We start from the raw sequence: 19,372 nt of genomic DNA on the forward strand, positions 1-19,372 counted from the left end.
TATATATGTGAAGTTACGACACTTAGACAATAAAATACCCTTCATCTGCAGTGTAATTACTCCAGACAGAACAGAGAGGATCATGAGTCCACTGGCATTGTGGAATTCTGCTATGAGGATTGACCTGAGCCTTGTCTTTAGTGCACTTGTTATCAGTCAATATGGAATTGTACCATGAGGGTAGAAATCTTTCTTTATAATAACAATGACACAACACCACACTACAAGAAAACACTTTAAGCAGAAGGATTTTAACAGTGTGATAGCACAGTGACACAGCAGGTAGTGTTGCTGCATCACAGCTTCAGGATCCCCAGTTTGATGATGTGTTCAGGTCACTGTCAGTTTGTGTGCAGTTTTGTATCACCTCCAAAATACATGACAATAACCAGAAGAGAGAAAGAGAGAATCCCCCAAAAGGACATGGAACTTTCTCTAAAGCATTGGTAAAGCTGCTTTCAATATAACAAAACTGTGTGAAAGTTTGCTTGTTCCTACATTTTCCATTTCTTGATCATTCTGTAAAATTCTATCTAAGATAGTTTTAATGAATTAAATGTTGCAGTGGTATTTATTGGTTTTGTGTTGAAATTGGTTTTGTCTGTTTTCCTTCCTCTGTGTGTCATGTGTGCAGCAGAAGGGAGCTTATTGTTAGAACCACTATATTTGAGAATAAGGAAGAAGTATTTGTTTTTACTTTAATTAACCCCTTAATGCTCAGTCCTAACAAACACACAAGGTTACAGGGAGTTAAATAGAAAAAATAAAATGTTCCTGTACTCAAGATAGCATCAGAAGTGAAAGAACAATAAAGGCAGAGTTTCAGATGAGTTCAGTGTTTCTGATACAGCAGGTGCTTTTGTTTGTCACAGAAATGACATTAGATTTGTATTTATTTTTATTACAGTTTAGTCTTAAGTGGTCATATGTGTAGAATTGTGTAGAATGAAAGGGTCAGTGATTAATCCTTGTAGTTTGTGCTCTGCCTCAGATAGCAAGGTTTCCAAGTCTGTAAGCAGCTTTACTGTTTTTACCGCCATGTTTGTCTCTTTATTCAACTTTTACACTGTAGGCAAACAGCCTCTGCAAGATTATATAAAAGATAAAAACATTTACACATAGTTTTGGTGATATATGTTCATGGTCCTGTCCTACATCCTGTCCTACATCCTGTCCTATCAGGGGAGTAAACACACAATTACACAATTACCTTAAATTTACTTAAATACTTGATTATTAATCACAAGATAATATTTGAAACCGAAAAACCTTCATGAAATTATTTATTTATTTTGCCCAAACTGAACACTGTGCAACACAATAGAAAAAAGCACTGTAATAATGAATGAGTTCTAGTCAACCTTGAATGAGGAACCTGTCCTAAGCACATAGTAAACAAATACTGACAGCATATCATTTTTATTAATGAAAACAATCAATCTATTCTATAAACATTAAATCATCATTAAATCTTATGTTGTTGTAAATTCAATATATATACATTGGGGCATTGTTTGTGAGTTCACAGTGTAGTATTGATTCACCCCTAATTATTAACAGTAGTACAGATTTATTATCAAATATAATTAGGCTCATTTGTGTCTTGGGGCCTGAAACAAAAATATCACTTAGAAGTTTCCTAAACAGACTTGCTTTCTTTTACAGGTTCCACAGATGCAGGGTCTCAGAGGGTAACAGACATATTCCCAAAACCCACAGCAATTAAGTGCTGAAGTATTCAATCAATGTCAAAAACACACTGGGAAATCAAACTAGAGGACATTCTTATTATTCAAGACTCAAGACCAAAGTAAACCTGCACAGAAACATATGTTAAACACGTCAGATCTCAAGCACAATAAACACAGAAATAACTGTTCATCAAATGGAATGGTGTAACATTTTTGGGTATTTCAGGCATGTAAACTTTACACTGTCATTTACTAAGCTAGCTAAAGTTATTATTATCTAGGCTGATTGGAGTCTCTAAATTGCCCGTTGTGTGTGTGCCCTGCGATTGGCTGGCACTCCATCCAGGGTGTATCCTGCCTTGATTCCTGAGTTAGGTACAGGCTCCCTGTGACCTGAGGATAGATTGGATAAGCGGTACAGACAATGAAAATAATGAAAACGTTTTCCTATTTGATTCATTTGTTAATTACATTACTCTTTTTTTCTACACAGAGCACATCAATACAAATGACTAGGTCTGAAATGCACGGCCTATACTGGTATATTGTATATTGTAAAATTCTGCTGTGATGATTGAACCAAGCTTTTACTTTTTATTTCCAGGTTATCAAGGAATATGGAATAGTATCATCAGTGTATAAAGATGTATACCTGACTATCTGAGTAAAGTGTCTGGAAGAGGCTCAGAGGCAACATCCACAAAGTTGTATATATTTTCTGGTAAGGATCCTCAGTGGTGGATAGATAGACTCTAATCATCTTTCTAGTGGTTTTCATTATCTTCCATAGAGTCTTCTGCTCTGACACGGAGTGCAGTTTAATATTAAACAGCTGAATAGTTTCACATGATGCTATCAATATTTCCCTGAATGTAATGATGAGGATGGGAGAGAGGGGTCTGCTCTCCTATCTCTACATGAAATTGAGACACTTCTGGGATTTTCTGGCTCAGATAAGATTCTATGTGATGCACCATAAAAACTGTCATCACTGTGATGCCAACAGTCATGTATTTTTTAACCTGTGGATTGTTGCTTTTACATGGCTTTAAGCCTCTTCTTCTTCTTTCTGCATGTAGACTCATCAGAGCATCTAAAGAAATCCCCAAGAAGATTGAATACCAAAATAAGGAAAAGCTACTTTTAAAAGTTATATTAATAATCCCTCTCTAAACCAAATATTATACCATTAATGAATGCAAAATATTTAACTAATCTTTACTTTTCAGGCACTGATGAACTGTCAGACAAAGACATCAGATAGTATTGCTGCCTCACAGTTCCATGGTCCCCAGTTCGAGATTGAGCTCAGGTTTCCCTCATTTCCAGTGTTGCCAAGAAAAGCTATAGATCTCTGAACAGGATAAAGTGGTTAATGAAGCTTAAAAAACAATTAGCTATCTCCTAATAATCCAACATTTGTCAAACTATAATATATTTATGAACCCTTTATAAATTGCAAGAGAGACAGAATTCGCCAAAAATAGCATGTAAATAGCAGCTCAACATCATCAGCAGAACTGCTTTCAATATAACAAAACTGTGTGAAAGTTTTTGTACAGTGCAGCTGGATTTCCTGTCACTGTGGGCTCCAGAGCACAGTAGTATAGAGCAGAGTCTGATACAGCAGCAGAGGAGATGATCAGATCCACTTGTTTAGTTTTATCGTCAACTTTAGCAGACATTCTTGGGTCAGTGTTGGAAATTGGATTTCCTTTTTGGTCAACAATAAGAACGAACTCTGGTTTAGATTTTGGATATTGCTTGTACCAGTGCAGGTAGTTTCCTGTAGTAATGCTTGATTTGTATTTGCAGGACAGAGTAACATCATCACCTTCATCTACAGGTTTATGAGGGAAATCTGGCTCTATTGAATCTGCCATGGAGTCACCTGTCATAGAGAAGAGATCATAATGTTTTAACCTTTAAATAATCAACAGGAAATACTTAAGTCAGACCCACACTCTGCATTTTCACACTGCATCACCACACAGACTAATATTTAATATAATATAGTTAATATTTCTGTAATAACAAAAAGTCAATGTTAACTCACCTAGTGAAAGGCACAGATACATGAATATAACAGTGAACATGATGACTGGTCTTAGCTCAGTGAAAATAGTGGAGATCTTTCTGTAATCTAATATGTTAACACCATAAAGCTTCAAAATTGCTCCACCCCACAGCATCACATGACAGTGTCACCAATGTTGTTGTCAGATTGTTGATTCTTACTGAAACATCCTGGCTTTACATTCAGCCTCATATGGGAAACCTGTCCAGAGGACATTTAAGTAAACACATACTGAAAGCAGGAAATTAATGTATTTATGTTATTTCACATATGTTAGTGATATCTCTAAATTAGAGAAAGTTTGTGTAAACACCAGCAGGCAGATTAATGTTAGAAAAACTAAGTGGAAGAGAATATGGTTTATTTAAGAATGAGGAAGAAATGAGTATTTTCCCTTGGTAATTAAGGTTGAATTAATCCCTTATTTCTCAGCTCTAACAGTTAAATCTGAAAAATAAAACTTTCCTGTACTCACAATAGCATCAGAAGAAGAGAAAGAAGAATAAAGGCACATTCACATATAAGTTTCTAGTTTTTAATGTTTCTGACACAGCAGGTGCCAAAGAAATGACATTAGATGAGAATTTATTCTTATGACAGTTTAGTGTTAAGTGGACAGTTGTGTTGTTTAATCAGAATGGTATCTCTGAAATTAGCTTAGGCACTAAGAGTAACCAGGGCAGGGGTTAGGATATTATATCAGCAGTATGTATGATAGAAGAACAAGTATACTCTATGTCTCAGAGAATGTGAGCAGGTTGTGTGGTGCTCTAGTTCTAGACCAACATTAAGATAAGTGACTGCGCCATCTTGTGTTCACTGAAGAGAAAAACCTTAACACCAAAAAAAATTGTTTTTTAACTTACCAAATATGTGCAGAAATATAATTGAAAAAAAAAAATTGTTTATCTCTCTCTCTCTCTCTCTCTTTCACACACACACACACACACACATACACACACACACACACACAGCCATTTGCTCACCCATTCACACCTAGGGGCAATTTAACATTATCAATCAATCTACTTAGACTAGCTTTATTTAGATATTACTTCAAACTTGTTGCAAAATATACAGTAATAATATTAAAAATTAGATGATTGTTCAGTAAGTGGCAATATACAGAATCTCACAAAAGTGAGTACACCCCTCACATTTTTGTAAATATATGGCAACCTGTAGCTCTGGTGAACTCCATGCCCAAGAGGGTTAAGGCAATGCTGGAAAATAATGGTGGCCACACAAAATATTGACACTTTGGGCCCAATTTGGACATTTCCACTTAGGGGTGTATTCACTTTTGTTGCCAACGGTTTAGACATTAATGGATGTGTGTTGAGTTATTTTGAGGGGACAGCAAATTTACACTGTTATACAGGCTGTACACTCACTACTTTACATTGGAGCAGAGTATCGTTTCTTCAGTGTTGTCACATGAAAAGATATAATAAAATATTTACAATGCCGTGAGGGGTGTACTTACTTTTGTGAGATACTGTATGTCCATGTGTCCATACAGCCCTAAAACATCAGGCATGTGTGGCTTGGGGTGCAGTCAGAATTCTAATTCATCCCAAAAGTGTTGAGTGGGTTTGAATTCAGGGCTGTGTGCAGGTAACTCAATTTATTCCACACCAAACTTGTAATAAACATCTTCATTGAGCTGGAACATGTTTTTGTAAGAATATAAAGACATCCTACAATTGTGCAGCAGTTTGGAGAATACCCACATACTGGTGTGATGGTTAGGTGTCCACAAATATAGCCATATTGTACATATTCAGGACTTTGTTAGAATTAGTATTGTTGTAATAATGTTGTAATAACTGGTTGTGCATGTCAATAAAGAAACATATGTAAAAATATGTTAATATAAATACTGAACCCTTCTCAATATCTCAGTACCTCAGGTTATGTACTCTCCTTTCATACATACACTATATTGCCAAAAGTATTCGCTCACCTGCCTTGACTCGCATATGAACTTAAGTGACATCCCATTCCTAATCCATAGGGTTCAATATGACGTCGGTCCACCCTTTGCAGCTTCAACTCTTCTGGGAAGGCTGTCCACAAGGTTTAGGAGTGTGTTTATGGGAGTTTTTGACCATTCTTCCAGAAGCGCATTTGTGAGGTCACACACTGATGTTGGACGAGAAGGCCTGGCTCTCAGTCTCCGCTCTAATTCATCCCAAAGGTGTTCTATCGGGTTGAGGTCAGGACTCTGTGCAGGCCAGTCAAGTTCATCCACACAGACTCTGTCATCCATGTCTTTATGGACCTTGCTTTGTGCACTGGTGCACAGTCATGTTGGAAGAGGAAGGGGCCAGCTCCAAACTGTTCCCACAAAGTTGGGAGCATGGAATTGTCCAAAATGTCTTGGTATGATGAAGCATTCAGAGTTCCTTTCAATGGAACTAAGGGGCCAAGCCCAGCTCCTGAAAAACAACCCCACACCATAATCCCCCTCCACCAAACTTTACACTTGGCACAATGCAGTCAGACAAGTACCGTTCTCCTGGTAGCCGCCAAACCCAGACTCGTCCATCAGATTGCCAGATGGAGAAGTGCGATTCGTCACTCCAGAGAACGCATCTCCACTGCTCTAGAGTCCAGTGGCGGCGTGCTTTACACCACTGCATCCGACGCTTTGCATTGCACTTGGTGATGTATGGCTTGGATGCAGCTGCTCGTCCATGGAAACCCATTCCATGAAGCTCTCTGCACACTGTTCTTGAGCTAATCTGAAGGCCACATGAAGTTTGGAGGTCTGTAGCGATTGACTCTGCAGAAAGAGAATTGACTCTTCGCACTATGCACCTCAGCATCCGCTGACCCCGCTCCGTCAGTTTATGTGGCCTACCACTTCGTGGCTGACTTGCTGTCGTTCCCAAACACTTCCACGTTCTTATAATACAGCTGACAGTTGACTGTGGAATATTTAGGAGCGAGGAAATTTCACGACTGGATTTGTTGCACAGGTGGCATCCTATCACAGTTCCACGCTGGAATTCACTGAGCACCTGAGAGCGACCCATTCTTTCACAAATGTTTGTAAAAACAGTCTGCATGCCTAGGTGCTTGATTTTATACACCTGTGGCCATGGAAGTGATTGGAACACCTGATTCTGATTATTTGGATGGGTGAGCAAATACTTTTGGCAATATAGTGTATGCATACTTGTACCCTTTTTTAAAGGGCTACTGCAATATAAGCAGAACATTCATAAAGCTGCAACAAAATGTTCCCAATTATATATTTGCTTGAAATCTAATTTGTGCAAAGCCAATATTAAGTTATAACTTGTACTCAATTCACAGACAGATTAAAGTGCACAGTAGAATTGCACATTTTATTAGGTAGAATGTGTGTGTGTGTGTTCAGTGATTGTTTGCAGTCCGAATGGCCCAGGGGAAGAAGCTGTTTGTAAGTCTGGTGGTGTGAGACTTTGTTGACCTGAAGCGCCGCCCAGATGGCAACAGGTCAAACAAGTGATGAGCAGGATGTGAGGAGTCTCCTGTGATGGCCTTGATTTTGCTGAGGCAGCGGGACCTGGACATGTCATCCAGGGAGGGCAGAGGGCAGCCGATGATTTTTTGAGCTGTTTTTCACCCTCTGCACAGTTTGTCTGTCCTCATCTGTGCAGCCTGCGTACCACACACCCAGACAGTATGTCAGTGTGCTCTCCACAGAGGTCTATAAGGTTTGTGCTCTCGAGTAGTGTGGCCGAGTGGTCTAAGGCGTTGGATGTAGGCTTCAGTCTCTATGGAGGGGTGGGTTCAAATCCTGCTCCTGCCAGCTGAGTCTTTTCAAGGCAGCAGTTGTGGGCTCTGGCACCACAAAGGCTTTACAGGGGTTGTGGCTCCTGTGCCTTCTGCAAATGTGCTGCCTGGCTGGAAAAAAAAAATGAGCATGCTCACACGGTACCGGAGCCCCCAGACCCGGGTGCTGAAATAGCTCCTAGGTTTCGGCAACTGGTGTCACCGCCTGGCTTTGAGACGCTGCTCTGTTTCACACCTTGCTTTTTCAAACAGCAAGTCCAAACAACCAGAGAACGGTACGCAAAACACGGTTTCCGCGTGTGTGAGCCACATCAGTCATGCCCTTACCATGGTTACGAGCTACCAACAAAACAACAATTCAACCAAGAATAAAAAATCGACATAAGAAGTGGTGGCCAAGTGGTTTGGGCAATGGAGTGCAAGTGCCAGGTGCACTGAGGTGTAAGGTCATGTGGGTGAACTAGGATGCTAAGAGGTTAAGGAGACCGACTGCTAATCCAAGTGGGATGGGCTCCAGTTGTTTTGGGAACAGGCTTGTTTAAACGCGTTGGGTTACGGAGCTCCTCTACAGAATTGTCGCGGTCTCTGTGGACATTTGGCCGTGGGTGCCACACCTGCACCTGATGAGGTGGCTGAGAGGTTAAAGCGATGGACTGCTAATCCATTGTGCTCTGCACGTGTGGGTTTGAATCCCTTCCTTTTCGCTTGTATGCCCTTTAACCTCCTCTTTACCACAAGTCCTGCATGTGGAATGCTTCGTACCTGGTCTGTGAGACCGTGCTAGAGGGGAGCGAGAAAAGCTAGCCCTGGGTCTAGGTGTTTCGCAACCGTGGGCTGTATTTCCATGTTGGTTGGACACAGATGCTGTAAGGCTGACGGGTCGCCACTGGAGATCCACGCAGATCAATGCAGTGCTCAGTCCCGAAGACAGCGGCACGGATCGTGCACCTTGATTGCAACAGACTGGGATTCAAGTTCATATCAGCAAACCTTGTCAACAAGAGCCTAAGGCTCTCAATCCACTTTGCAAAACCTTTCCTGGGTTTGGATCTTGAATCACGTCTGGTAATGGAAGCGTGCGTGGTACAACCATTGCGACTGCCTGCCAGAGTGCCTCTCTTTCCCGACCTGGCAGGCCTCCCTTGACCACAGCCCCACAACCTTCCAAATGCATGGGTAGCGTGGCCGAGCGGTCCAAGGCGCTGGATTAAGGCTCCAGTCTCTTCGGGGGCGTGGGTTCGAATCCCACCGCTGCCAGCTGAACTTTTGGGTCGACAACAGCAGAAGGTTGTTCCTTCACCCACACCTTCAGGGGTGTGCGGTTGAGCGCGAGGCCTTAATGCTGAGTTCACAATGCAAGATTTTCAAAGTTGTTGGGTCACCATTGTTTTCACACTGCACGACTATCTATCGGCTTTATTTCTGTGAATAGAATAGAATAGAATAGAACAGAATAGAATAGAATAGAATAAATTTTATTGTAATTGCACATAAGGAGTACAACGAAACTGTGGGTGCTCTTCTCAACAACAGTGCACTGAAATATAATACAATGAAGAGCATAGCAAGTAGTATAGAAAAATAAGAAATAAATAGGAAAATAATAAAATATTTAAAGAAATACAAAAAAAAACATTAAACCGTCCAAGGATTTCCTATGAAAATGATACAAATCTAACCCAAAAATAATCTGTTTGCTGTTTAAAAACAGATAAATTATATAGTTTAGAGATTTCTGTTTTTCAGGATCCTTTGATAAATGCAGTCTGCACGTCGTTGCTCAGGCTAGAATCTGTCAGTTTTGTATTCAACTGAAGTTGTGAATACTGTCACTGTCCAATCTTCTGCTGTAAGTCTGTTTCCAGTGTAACCTCAGAGTCCTGCTCTTCAATGACAGCAGAGAATCCTGAAGTCCTGTAGCTCATCCACATCAAGATTGGACATCTTTTATTGTTATAGATGCTTCTCTCTTCACTGTGATTGTAAAGAGGGATTATTTATAGACTGTTGTGTATCAAAATCCCAAAAAATTCTGTTCAGAACAGTTTCAGAAATACTCAAAATTCTCATCTTAAACCAAAAAACATGCCACAAACTCTGTCATATCACATTTCCCTACATTTGGATAATTAATATGAATAAATCTGGATGATTAAACCCACAGCTGGTCTGATTGTTTGTAAAGGGCCATTGCCTTAGCACACATCCTGCAAAGCAACACGCATTTCCAGGATGTACATGCATAATTACACATGAACAAAAAAAATAATGAATGAAAATGCAAGAGAAAATGTCAATAACTTTTATTAAAAATAGACAGCAACAACATGTGACCCAATGGCTCAGATAGCATCAGTAAAATATTTTTTAAGCCTGAAACATATAGATTTGTGAATTTATTGTAATTAATGTGTAGTTGTCATGTTTGAAAACACTTTGTTTTCATTTACTATTTCTTTCAGCTGCATGTTGCCATATTTTTTTATTTATGTCTGCGGTTAACTGATAAAAAGTTGCTGTAGTTTTTAGAAACCTTTTGTATGTGTATGTGCTATTTGATGTTTTTGTAAAGCCTTTCAGTGACTCTGTATCACTGTGCTTCTACTCTAAGAGCACAATGATAGAGTGCAGAATCTGAGAGCTTTAGTCCTCTGATATTAAGTTCAGTAGAGTCTCTGCTTGTTTTTAACTCTAATTGACGATCATCAAGAGTTCTCTGATCAGGTCCTGACCATGCTCCTTTATACAGTAAAAACTGTGGTGCGCTGTTAGGATATTGTTTGTACCAGTAAAGATAAATACGATCACTGCTTGACTCATATGAACATTTCAGAGTAACAGTCTCTGTTTCTTTCTTGACAATGTTGGCATCTTCATCTGTTGGTCCAATTTTATCAGCAAAACTGTAAGTAACATAAAGAAATATATCAGTGTGTATCAGTAGTTTTTGTAAAACAAATATTGATTGAAGAAATTACTAGGTTAATACAAACATGAGTATTAATTAATATAATTAAGTAACTGATTATAAATCCATTGTAATTATTAATACAGTTGATTAACAAATGAAAATGAATTACCTGTAACTAGAGTGAGAATCAGTGGTATGTATCTCACTATGTACAGTAAGTTGTATAGTTGATCCATTTCTGAACACAGCTCTGTGAGGATTCTGTATAATAGTGCTGTATGTGCTGAACTTTACACGTCTCTAGAAGGACACACCCAGGAAGTGATGCAGTTGTAGTGTAGAGTCATTAATATGTCTGTGTTGTATTTTAAGATTTATCATCTATACAATACTATAAGCCTTTATCTGTTTGTGTGGTTTTTAAATTATTTGTACATTTATAAATAATGATGATAATTTGCTGTGGAAAATCATAGGAAACTGGATCCAGATTTAAACCAAATCTCTCATAAGTAAATTTGCTGTGTCTGTTCCCAAAAGGTAATTAAATTCACTTCACTTCATTTTTATTTGTACAGCACTTTTAACAATGGACATTGTCTCAATGCAGCTTTACAGAAAAACTGAAATTCAGAATAGAAATTACAAAGTTGAAAATTAACTTTACCCCTAATGAGCAACTCTGAGGCAACAGCGGCAAGAAAAAACTCCCTGAGACGATATGAGGAAGACTCAAATGTGAACCCATCCTCATCTGGTTGATACCAGAGAGTGTGATTATGAATAAATTACCTTCTAATTGTATATTATCAAACATTAAAAGCAGCCGAGGAGATGATCAGATCCGCTTGTTTAGTTTTATCATCAACTTTAGCAGACAGACGTGGTGGCATAGGGTTTTACCTTTTACCCTCCTTTCTGAAAAGATCAATGATAACTTACCTAATGAAAGCCACAGACACATGAATATAACAGTGAACATGATGAATGGTGTTAGTAAAATGATAATATTCTGAGGTCTTTCTGTACTCTATTATATTAATATTTCAGAGGTTCGTGTCTCCACAAAGTGTGACATTCTCCATCCCGCTCCCTGTATTCCAGAGATAATTTTCAGAGGTAATTACAGTGGGATTTGAACCTTCTTGGACCTCTGGAGAAACAAGCTTCCAAGCGAGAACCAAGCCAGCAGTGCAAGTATCCATTAGTTTTGTTCCAACCACTCTATTCCATGTAAAACCAGGGCTCGTCCGGGATTTGAACCCGGGACCTCTCGCACCCAAAGCGAGAATCATACCCCTAGACCAACGAGCCAAGTCGTCCCTGTCAGCTTGATGTGCGCCAATGGAGGTTCACTGTACTCTGTAACTGTATGACCTTCTTGCTCATATGGACTGGGGTCCGAGTAAAAGGAACTCGGTTACACAAAGTCAAGTTAACAATAAAGCGAGGCTCCTGTGGGATTCAAACCTTTTTGGAATCCAGACGCTAAGTGTGAACCAAGTAAGCAGCTCTTGCCATTGGGCCAAATTATGTCATTTACAGGGTTGTTACTGTAGTCTTAGATTTCTGTTCTTGGTGAACAGGAATGAAACCCGATGTGGTCTTTAGCTGTTGTAGCTCATCTACCTCAAGAATTGATTATGGAGCACTATTTCAGTAGAGCTTATTTATTTCCTGATTGTGTGATGGAAACTGTGTTTTTATTTTCCACAATTCTTATTCTTAGTTATACATACTTTCAGGTATCCTGTAATTCTCAAAAATATATTAAACACCCTGCAAAGACACACATGATGAACACATTAAATCTCATTCTCAGTAAAATAAACAAACAAACAAACATAAAATAAAAATAAATCAAATCAGCTGCTTGTCAAAAGAGTTGTACAATATGCACATTTTTATTCCTAGAACAGAATCAAATTCCAGCATGTGATCTTTACACTGTCATTAAGTAAATAAACCATCAAACCTGCCACTATTGTTTATGAGAACTGCACTTAATACTGCAGAGGGAGTGAACATGTGGCTTCTTCAAACACACACCTAACTTTTCTATCTGTATTTGGATTCACTTAGAATGTTTTGTCTATTCAATTCAAATAAAGTATTCATATGTGGTTATATACATACATTTCTATTGGATCAATAATCAGAATGCTGATGTTATGCATAGCTTCCAGTCTTTTCTTCTTATTGTGATTCTTTAACACTTTCATGTTTGAGGTCTCTGTAGGTTTTTGGACAGTGAAGTTGACTTTCCTGTCACTGTGGGCTGCAAGGCGCAGTAGTACAGTGCAGAGTCTGATACTGAAGCAGGCGAGATCTCCAAATCCACACACTTCAGACTCTTATGAACTTTAGCAGGCAAATGAGGATGAGGAGTATCACCTGTCTGATTCCCTCCCGATTCCGTCAACAGAACGAGGAATTCTGGTGCTGCATTGGAATATTGTCCATACCACTGTAGATTGTTCATAGAAACAGTGTATTTATAATCACAGGAGAGTGTAACTTCTTGCTCCTCTTTACCATAGACAGCAGAAGATGTTGGAGTAATGCTGTCCTGTGTGCTCTCACCTGAAGAGGACATTTATTTCAGAATACTATCATTTTATATTATACAGTATACATACAGTACATGCTTACAATCTAAAACACTCACACATGGAAACATTTCTTTACTAGTTATAAAACATTTAAACAAGATATATGGGGATATATAAAATATAAGCTTACCTATGAACATGGTAAAAAACAGAAACATACAGAAAACCATCATGTTTTAATTTCCTCTGTTCTTCTGAAAGTTTCCTTTTTATGTTATTGTAAATGTCAAGTTTCCTTCTACTCTGTCTTCAGTGAAGCATCTAAGCATTTCTTGTGTACAAAGCCTCAACTGTAGCTTCCCTCTGTTTTAACCAATCAGAGTGCAGGATGTGCCACATTATGTAAAATACACACACATGTTCTAAAAGAATATAATGAGTAAAAGATTCATATATTTACTTCCTGTATTTCCTATTTCTATGAACTTAAACCTTTTCTAATCTACAAAATATATTGTTGCAATTACAAACAATTCTTATTGTGAAATTAAATTCTTCAGCAGATTTATAGTACACCCTTAAAGTCTAAACAAAACACCAAATTATAACAATATAAAACCCCTAACAAGGTGGTGTTTGAGAGCATGTGCACAAATACATAAGCATCTTGTATTAAGCTCAAGATTCTGCAGTAATTCAAGTGTTTCAGTCGGACTGCACTCCACACACCATGTATCTGTGCTGAAGCTTTGTTCAGGTTTAATGTTCATGGCTACTTTAACACTCCACATGGTTCTGTTGTGTCCAGGTCCAATCAGGTTCAGTTCTAGAGTATTTTCATGTCATGTACTGCCATCTGCAGGAGCTGAATTTAAATAGACATATACATTATTTACATCAAGAACCATCAATATATTTAAAACAAAAGTATTGCTCACCACGCTGGGAATAGTTCACAGTTTCAATTCACAGATTCATTTGGAATCATTACAGCATTTCAGCATATCAGAACACAAGAATAACCCGTCTTTTTCTTTTTTATCTGTATTTCTGACATTAACCTAGACAAAAACAAGTCCTCAGATTCAGCATCCTTAAAGAGACAAATTTGCTGGTGTGCTTGTGATTATTGTCCTTTAATATGACCCAGTTTCAGCACAACATAAGCTCATGGACAGTCTTACATTTGTCTCAAGAATATTCTAATATAAAGTGGAGATCATCAATGTCCAAATGATTAAAAGTTTTCTAGAGCCTGTGGCTGCAAAACAACTGAATCCTCACCCCTCCACCAACATGACACTTGGTATGAGGTGTTTGTTGTGATAAACTCTGTTTGACCTTCACCAAACATGAAACTATGAATAATGATTAACCATCAGGCCAAAAAAATATTGTTCCCGAATTTGTTAAGATGCTGCCATGTTTTTTTGGAGAGAAAGGGCTTCTTCCTCTCACCTCCTCCATGAAAGCCATATGTGGAGGCAGGACTGAGGTGGAGCACAGGTTTGTGAATGGAAGGTGGTGCAGGGAAGAGTAAGTGCTGTTTCCACAGGTCAGGGTCGTAACACTTAAGACCTGGGAAATGCAACTGTGAATGGATTTTTGCTGATCCATTTAAAATTTGGCAGACATTGTACATCCATTTAACTGAAAATACAAATGTTAATACACAATTTCCATTTTCATTTCATTTTCACTCAATCTTGATGAATTTCATTATGATCAATAAAAGGAAAGCAAATTTGACTAACACTTTCCTTATTCATCCATTTTAACTTCTTGTAACTATACAATGGAATTATGGTCTGGAGTGCTCACATTTTGTTCTGGATCTTAGTTCACATTTGGTAAAGTAACATACATTTATACACACAGGAATAATAAACACATGAAAGAATAAATAAATGTATGAATGGAAAATAAATTACAGGATATAAAATATAGGATATTGTTTGTACCAATAAAGCAGAATGTTATCTCTGCTTCACTTATATGAACATTTCAGAGTAACAGTGTACTGAATAAACAAAAAGTAACCATGTGCCTTTATCATGAATTAAAGTTTAAACCTAATGTCATGTATTGGAGTTGAGTTGAAAATCAACATTTTATATATATACACATATCTTGATGTATAGAAATGATCTGACCGAGGCTGTAATAGATGCAAATGAAATACGTTATTAGAGTTAGGATAGGAGGATGATGAGAGGAGGGTTAATATTGGTTGAAATGATATTAGATGAAAGACAAACACAGAAAATTCATTAACACTAAACCTGGAAATGTAACGAGAAAGCAATTATTTCTAGTGAGAATGATAAAATGCTACACAGGCTACAACTGACTGTGCAATTCTGGTCCTAAAGTCCTGGGATCGTTGTGCAGACCTGTCAAGGGGAAAAAGAAGAGAGATATTTTAAAATGTGACAATTGAAATGTTACAAAATCAATTTATACTCATCTGTGGAGCGCTTGAGCAATGTAGGGACAAAATATGAACTGTAACAAAGTATGGAATGGGAACTTGTGCAATAAATTGTGTTTTTGTGTGTGTGTGTTGTGTTGGTGGGTACTGGGAAGGTGTAGAAGTAAGGGAAGGACATTGCCAAGAGCCTCTCCAAAGTCTTCACCATCTTCTTCTCGACATGCTGCCCGAGGAGCTGCCTAACCGTGCTGGCTAAAGCTGGCGGGTCGGTGTAGAGCTCCAGGGGCTGAGAGAACAGTACCACAAAAAGGCCTGTAAGCTGATCCTATCAACAAATGACACAAACACAAATCCAGTGTAATGTCACTGTCTTAGAGATACAATGCTGACCATTTGTGTAACGTGGCATCAGAAGATATTTGAACACTTACAATAAGCACTGTGAAGTAGATCTTTGCTCCAGGCTCCCGAACGTCTACAACCCACTTGATGAGCGCAAGCAGGCGCTCCGAGAGTCCTCCCTGAAGCTTTAGGAAAGGGAGACGACAAGCTCTGTTAATGCCAGGGTTTAAAATATGGGAAAACAAAATGAAATAAAATAGATCCTGTTCTCAAACTACATTCAAGCATCGCTTTTAAATCTCCCGATAAGACGCTTACTGGCTGAGGCGTTAAGCCCTTCGTGAAGTATCCGCAGAGAAGCAGCTCGTAAAACACGTCCACGAGGTTGTAGTGGTAGGCCTGCAGAGAGCAGAAAAGTTACAAAAAGAAATTAACTTTACATAATGGAGTCCTAATGGAGTTCTCTATTATCAAAGTCTTTCAGATTTAAACAGCTGTCATGTTACACAGGCATTCATAAGCTTACACAGGACCCGGAGAGCTCTGCTTTGATGGAGTCCCGATGAGAAGGAGTCCTCAGGAACCGAATCGGAGCCACGGAGGCCAGCTGTACGCCAACTGCATCCTGTTAAAACGTAAAAAACAAAAAAATCTCTGTAATTCACTTATGGTGTTCTAGATGGCGACTTAATTTACACCTTAACACGAAGCAGGATGTAAGCCTAAACATGTCCTGTTCTCCAAAAAAGATGATGTACTGTACATTTCCTCCCGCCGCCCCATCATAAGTGCTTCTTCTCATCGCAGTTTCATAATAACACATCTAACATTCTGTCACGTTCCTTACAGTAAAAACAGCTTGAGTAAAATAAAGGAAAGGTTTGTTTACCGGTTAAAAGGTTTGCATTACTCATTACGATATTTATCTTAATGATGCTACCAAGTTAATTATCCAGGCTTGCTAACAGTGTAGATAAACCAGTGCTTTTTTCACCCACACCCAGAAATAGAGGATTTTGATTGTTTTTTTGTTTTGTTTTTTAAAAAGGGAGAAGTAAAAAAACAAAAATTTCCTTTTTAACGCCGAAACGTTAATAAACCTGTGACTTTGTAAGCTAGTTAAGCTGAGAATAAACAGACAAATATTTAGTTATATGCATTAGTTAGCATTAGCTTGTGTAAATTCACCGTACATGGTGACTGATTAAAGTCTCAAAAACCTCCTGTCCCAGTCCCTCATCCGAAATCTATCTAAATATTATACGGAATAATTATTAAAACCTTCACCCGAGTTCAGCAAGCTTTACACTCTATATGATATTGTGTAAATGAAATGATTAGCGAGGTTCGCTAGCTAGATAACATACATCTGTAACCAAGTCCTTTGGGGCGCTAACTGGATAATCACTAGTCTAATCATGATTTAGTGTGAAACCAGTACTCAGGGTTGGGAAAAGTGATCTGTTTGATGGGGTAAATATTATAATGTGGAAATTATGTCAGTTTGACATATTCTGCAATTCTCATTGCAGTTTCATAATAACACATCTAACATTCTGTCACGTTCCTTACAGTAAAAACAGCTTGAGTAAAATAAAGGAAAGGTTTGTTTACCGGTTAAAAGGTTTGCATTACTCATTACGATATTTATCTTAAAGGTCAGAGAGACCCTGATGTTTCTAGTGTTTTTGTTCTGCTGTAGGTACTTGTGCTCCGAGACTCAATGCAGTTTCACCTATTAAACTCTGGTACAGCTGTTCAGGATGCTAGCAATATATTTTCCTGAATGTAGTGATGATGATGGAGGTGTGGGCCTCAGAGCACAGTAGTATAGAGCAGAGTCTGACACAGCAGCAGAGGAGATGATCAGATCCACTTGTTTATCATCAACTTTAACAGACATTCTTGAGGGATTGTTGGGACTGATTGGTTTTCCTCTTTGGTGAATATACAGAAGGAACTCAGGTTTAGATTTTGAATATTGCCTGTACCAGTGGAGGTAGTTGTTTGCTGAACTTGTGCTTGGTTTGTATTTGCAGGACAGAGTAACATCATCACCTTCATCTACAACTTGGTGAAATCTGGCTCTATTGAATCTACCATGGAGTCACCTGTCATAGAGAAGACAACATAACATTTTTAACCTTTAAATAATCAATAGGAAATACCTAAGACCCACACACTGCATTTTCACACTGCATCACCACACAGACTAATATTTAATATAATATAGTTAATATTTCTGTAATAACAAAAAGTCAATGTTAACTCACCTAGTGAAAGCCACAGATACATGAATATAACAGTGAACATGATGACTGGTCTTAGCTCAGTGAAAATAGTGGAGATCTTTCTGTAATCTAATATGTTAACACCATAAAGCTTCAAAATTGCTCCACCCCACAGCATCACATGACAGTGTCACCAATGTTGTTGTCAGATTGTTGATTCTTACTGAAACATCCTGGCTTTACATTCAGCCTCATATGGGAAACCTGTCCAGAGCACATTTAAGTAAACACATACTGAAAGCAAGAAAACAATGTATTTATGTAAAAATGATCAATTTAATCTAGTAAAAATCTAATCTAATAATTACATTCTTAAATATTTAAATGATGTATGCTAGTGATGTCTCCAAATTAGGTAACTGTTGTGTAAACACCAGCAGGCAGATTAATGTTAGAACCATTAAGTGGAAGAGAATAAGGTTTATTTCAGAATAAGAAAGAATATTTTTCCTTGATAATTCAGAAAAAGCTTTCCTGTACTCACTGTAGCATCAGAAGAAGAGAAAGAAGAGTAAAGGCAGATTTACAGATAAGTTTCCAGTTTTCAGTGTTTCTGACACAGCAGGTGCTTTTGCTTGTCACAGAAATGACATTAGATGAGTATTTATTCTTATGACAGTTTAGTGTTAAGTGGACAGTTGTGTTGTTTAATCAGAATGGTATCTCTGAAATTATCTTAGGCACTAAGAGTAACCAGGGCAGGGGTTAGGATATTATATCAGCAGTATGTATGATAGAAGAACAAGTATACTCTATGTCACAAAGGTTTTACTGTGAAAAGTAGCTTCCATCATCTCAGAGAATGTGAGCAGGTTGTGTGGTAGTGTCTCTAGTACTTAACCCACAATAAGATAAGTGACTGCGCCATCTTGTGTTCACTGAAGAGAAAAACCTAATTTAAGACAATAAATTAAACCCTGCAAACAGGTCACACAGCCACACATATATACTGTGGATTAGTAATTATATATTAGACCTTATATTTAAATTGTATTTACAACACCATTTACTTTGTGGTGGCTTCATAACGCCCATCCATTTCTCTCTCAAATACTGCTGCTTTTGTCATTGTATATGTGTTTCTGTTTTTTCTTTATATCATTTAATGTAAAGCAGAAAAAGAAATAAGAAGGAAAAACTAAAAGAAAACAGTTGTTGTAAAACTAAACACCTGAACGGAACTGGCCATTGAGAAATACTTTATATTCACATGACATTGTTCACAGTTACTTGTTTGAAAATACAAGGAATTGGTTTGCTAATAAGATTTAGTTTGCGAATAAGAGCTTAG

General features: G+C 38.1%; 2 non-coding genes across 2 annotated transcripts; one reads left to right on the top strand and one right to left on the bottom strand.

The window, feature by feature from the left end:
- Positions 1–8,729: 8,729 nt before the first annotated feature.
- trnal-aag (transfer RNA leucine (anticodon AAG)) lies at positions 8,730–8,811 on the top strand. Its single transcript has one exon. It is a non-coding gene; the product is annotated as a tRNA-Leu (tRNA).
- A 2,896-nt stretch (positions 8,812–11,707) lies between these two features.
- trnap-ugg (transfer RNA proline (anticodon UGG)) lies at positions 11,708–11,779 on the bottom strand. The gene has a single exon. It is a non-coding gene; the product is annotated as a tRNA-Pro (tRNA).
- Between the last annotated feature and the right edge of the window lie 7,593 nt (positions 11,780–19,372).

Source organism: Hemibagrus wyckioides, unplaced genomic scaffold, assembly GCF_019097595.1.
Source record: "Hemibagrus wyckioides isolate EC202008001 unplaced genomic scaffold, SWU_Hwy_1.0 Contig2, whole genome shotgun sequence".
Classification (NCBI taxonomy): Eukaryota; Metazoa; Chordata; class Actinopteri; order Siluriformes; family Bagridae; genus Hemibagrus; species Hemibagrus wyckioides.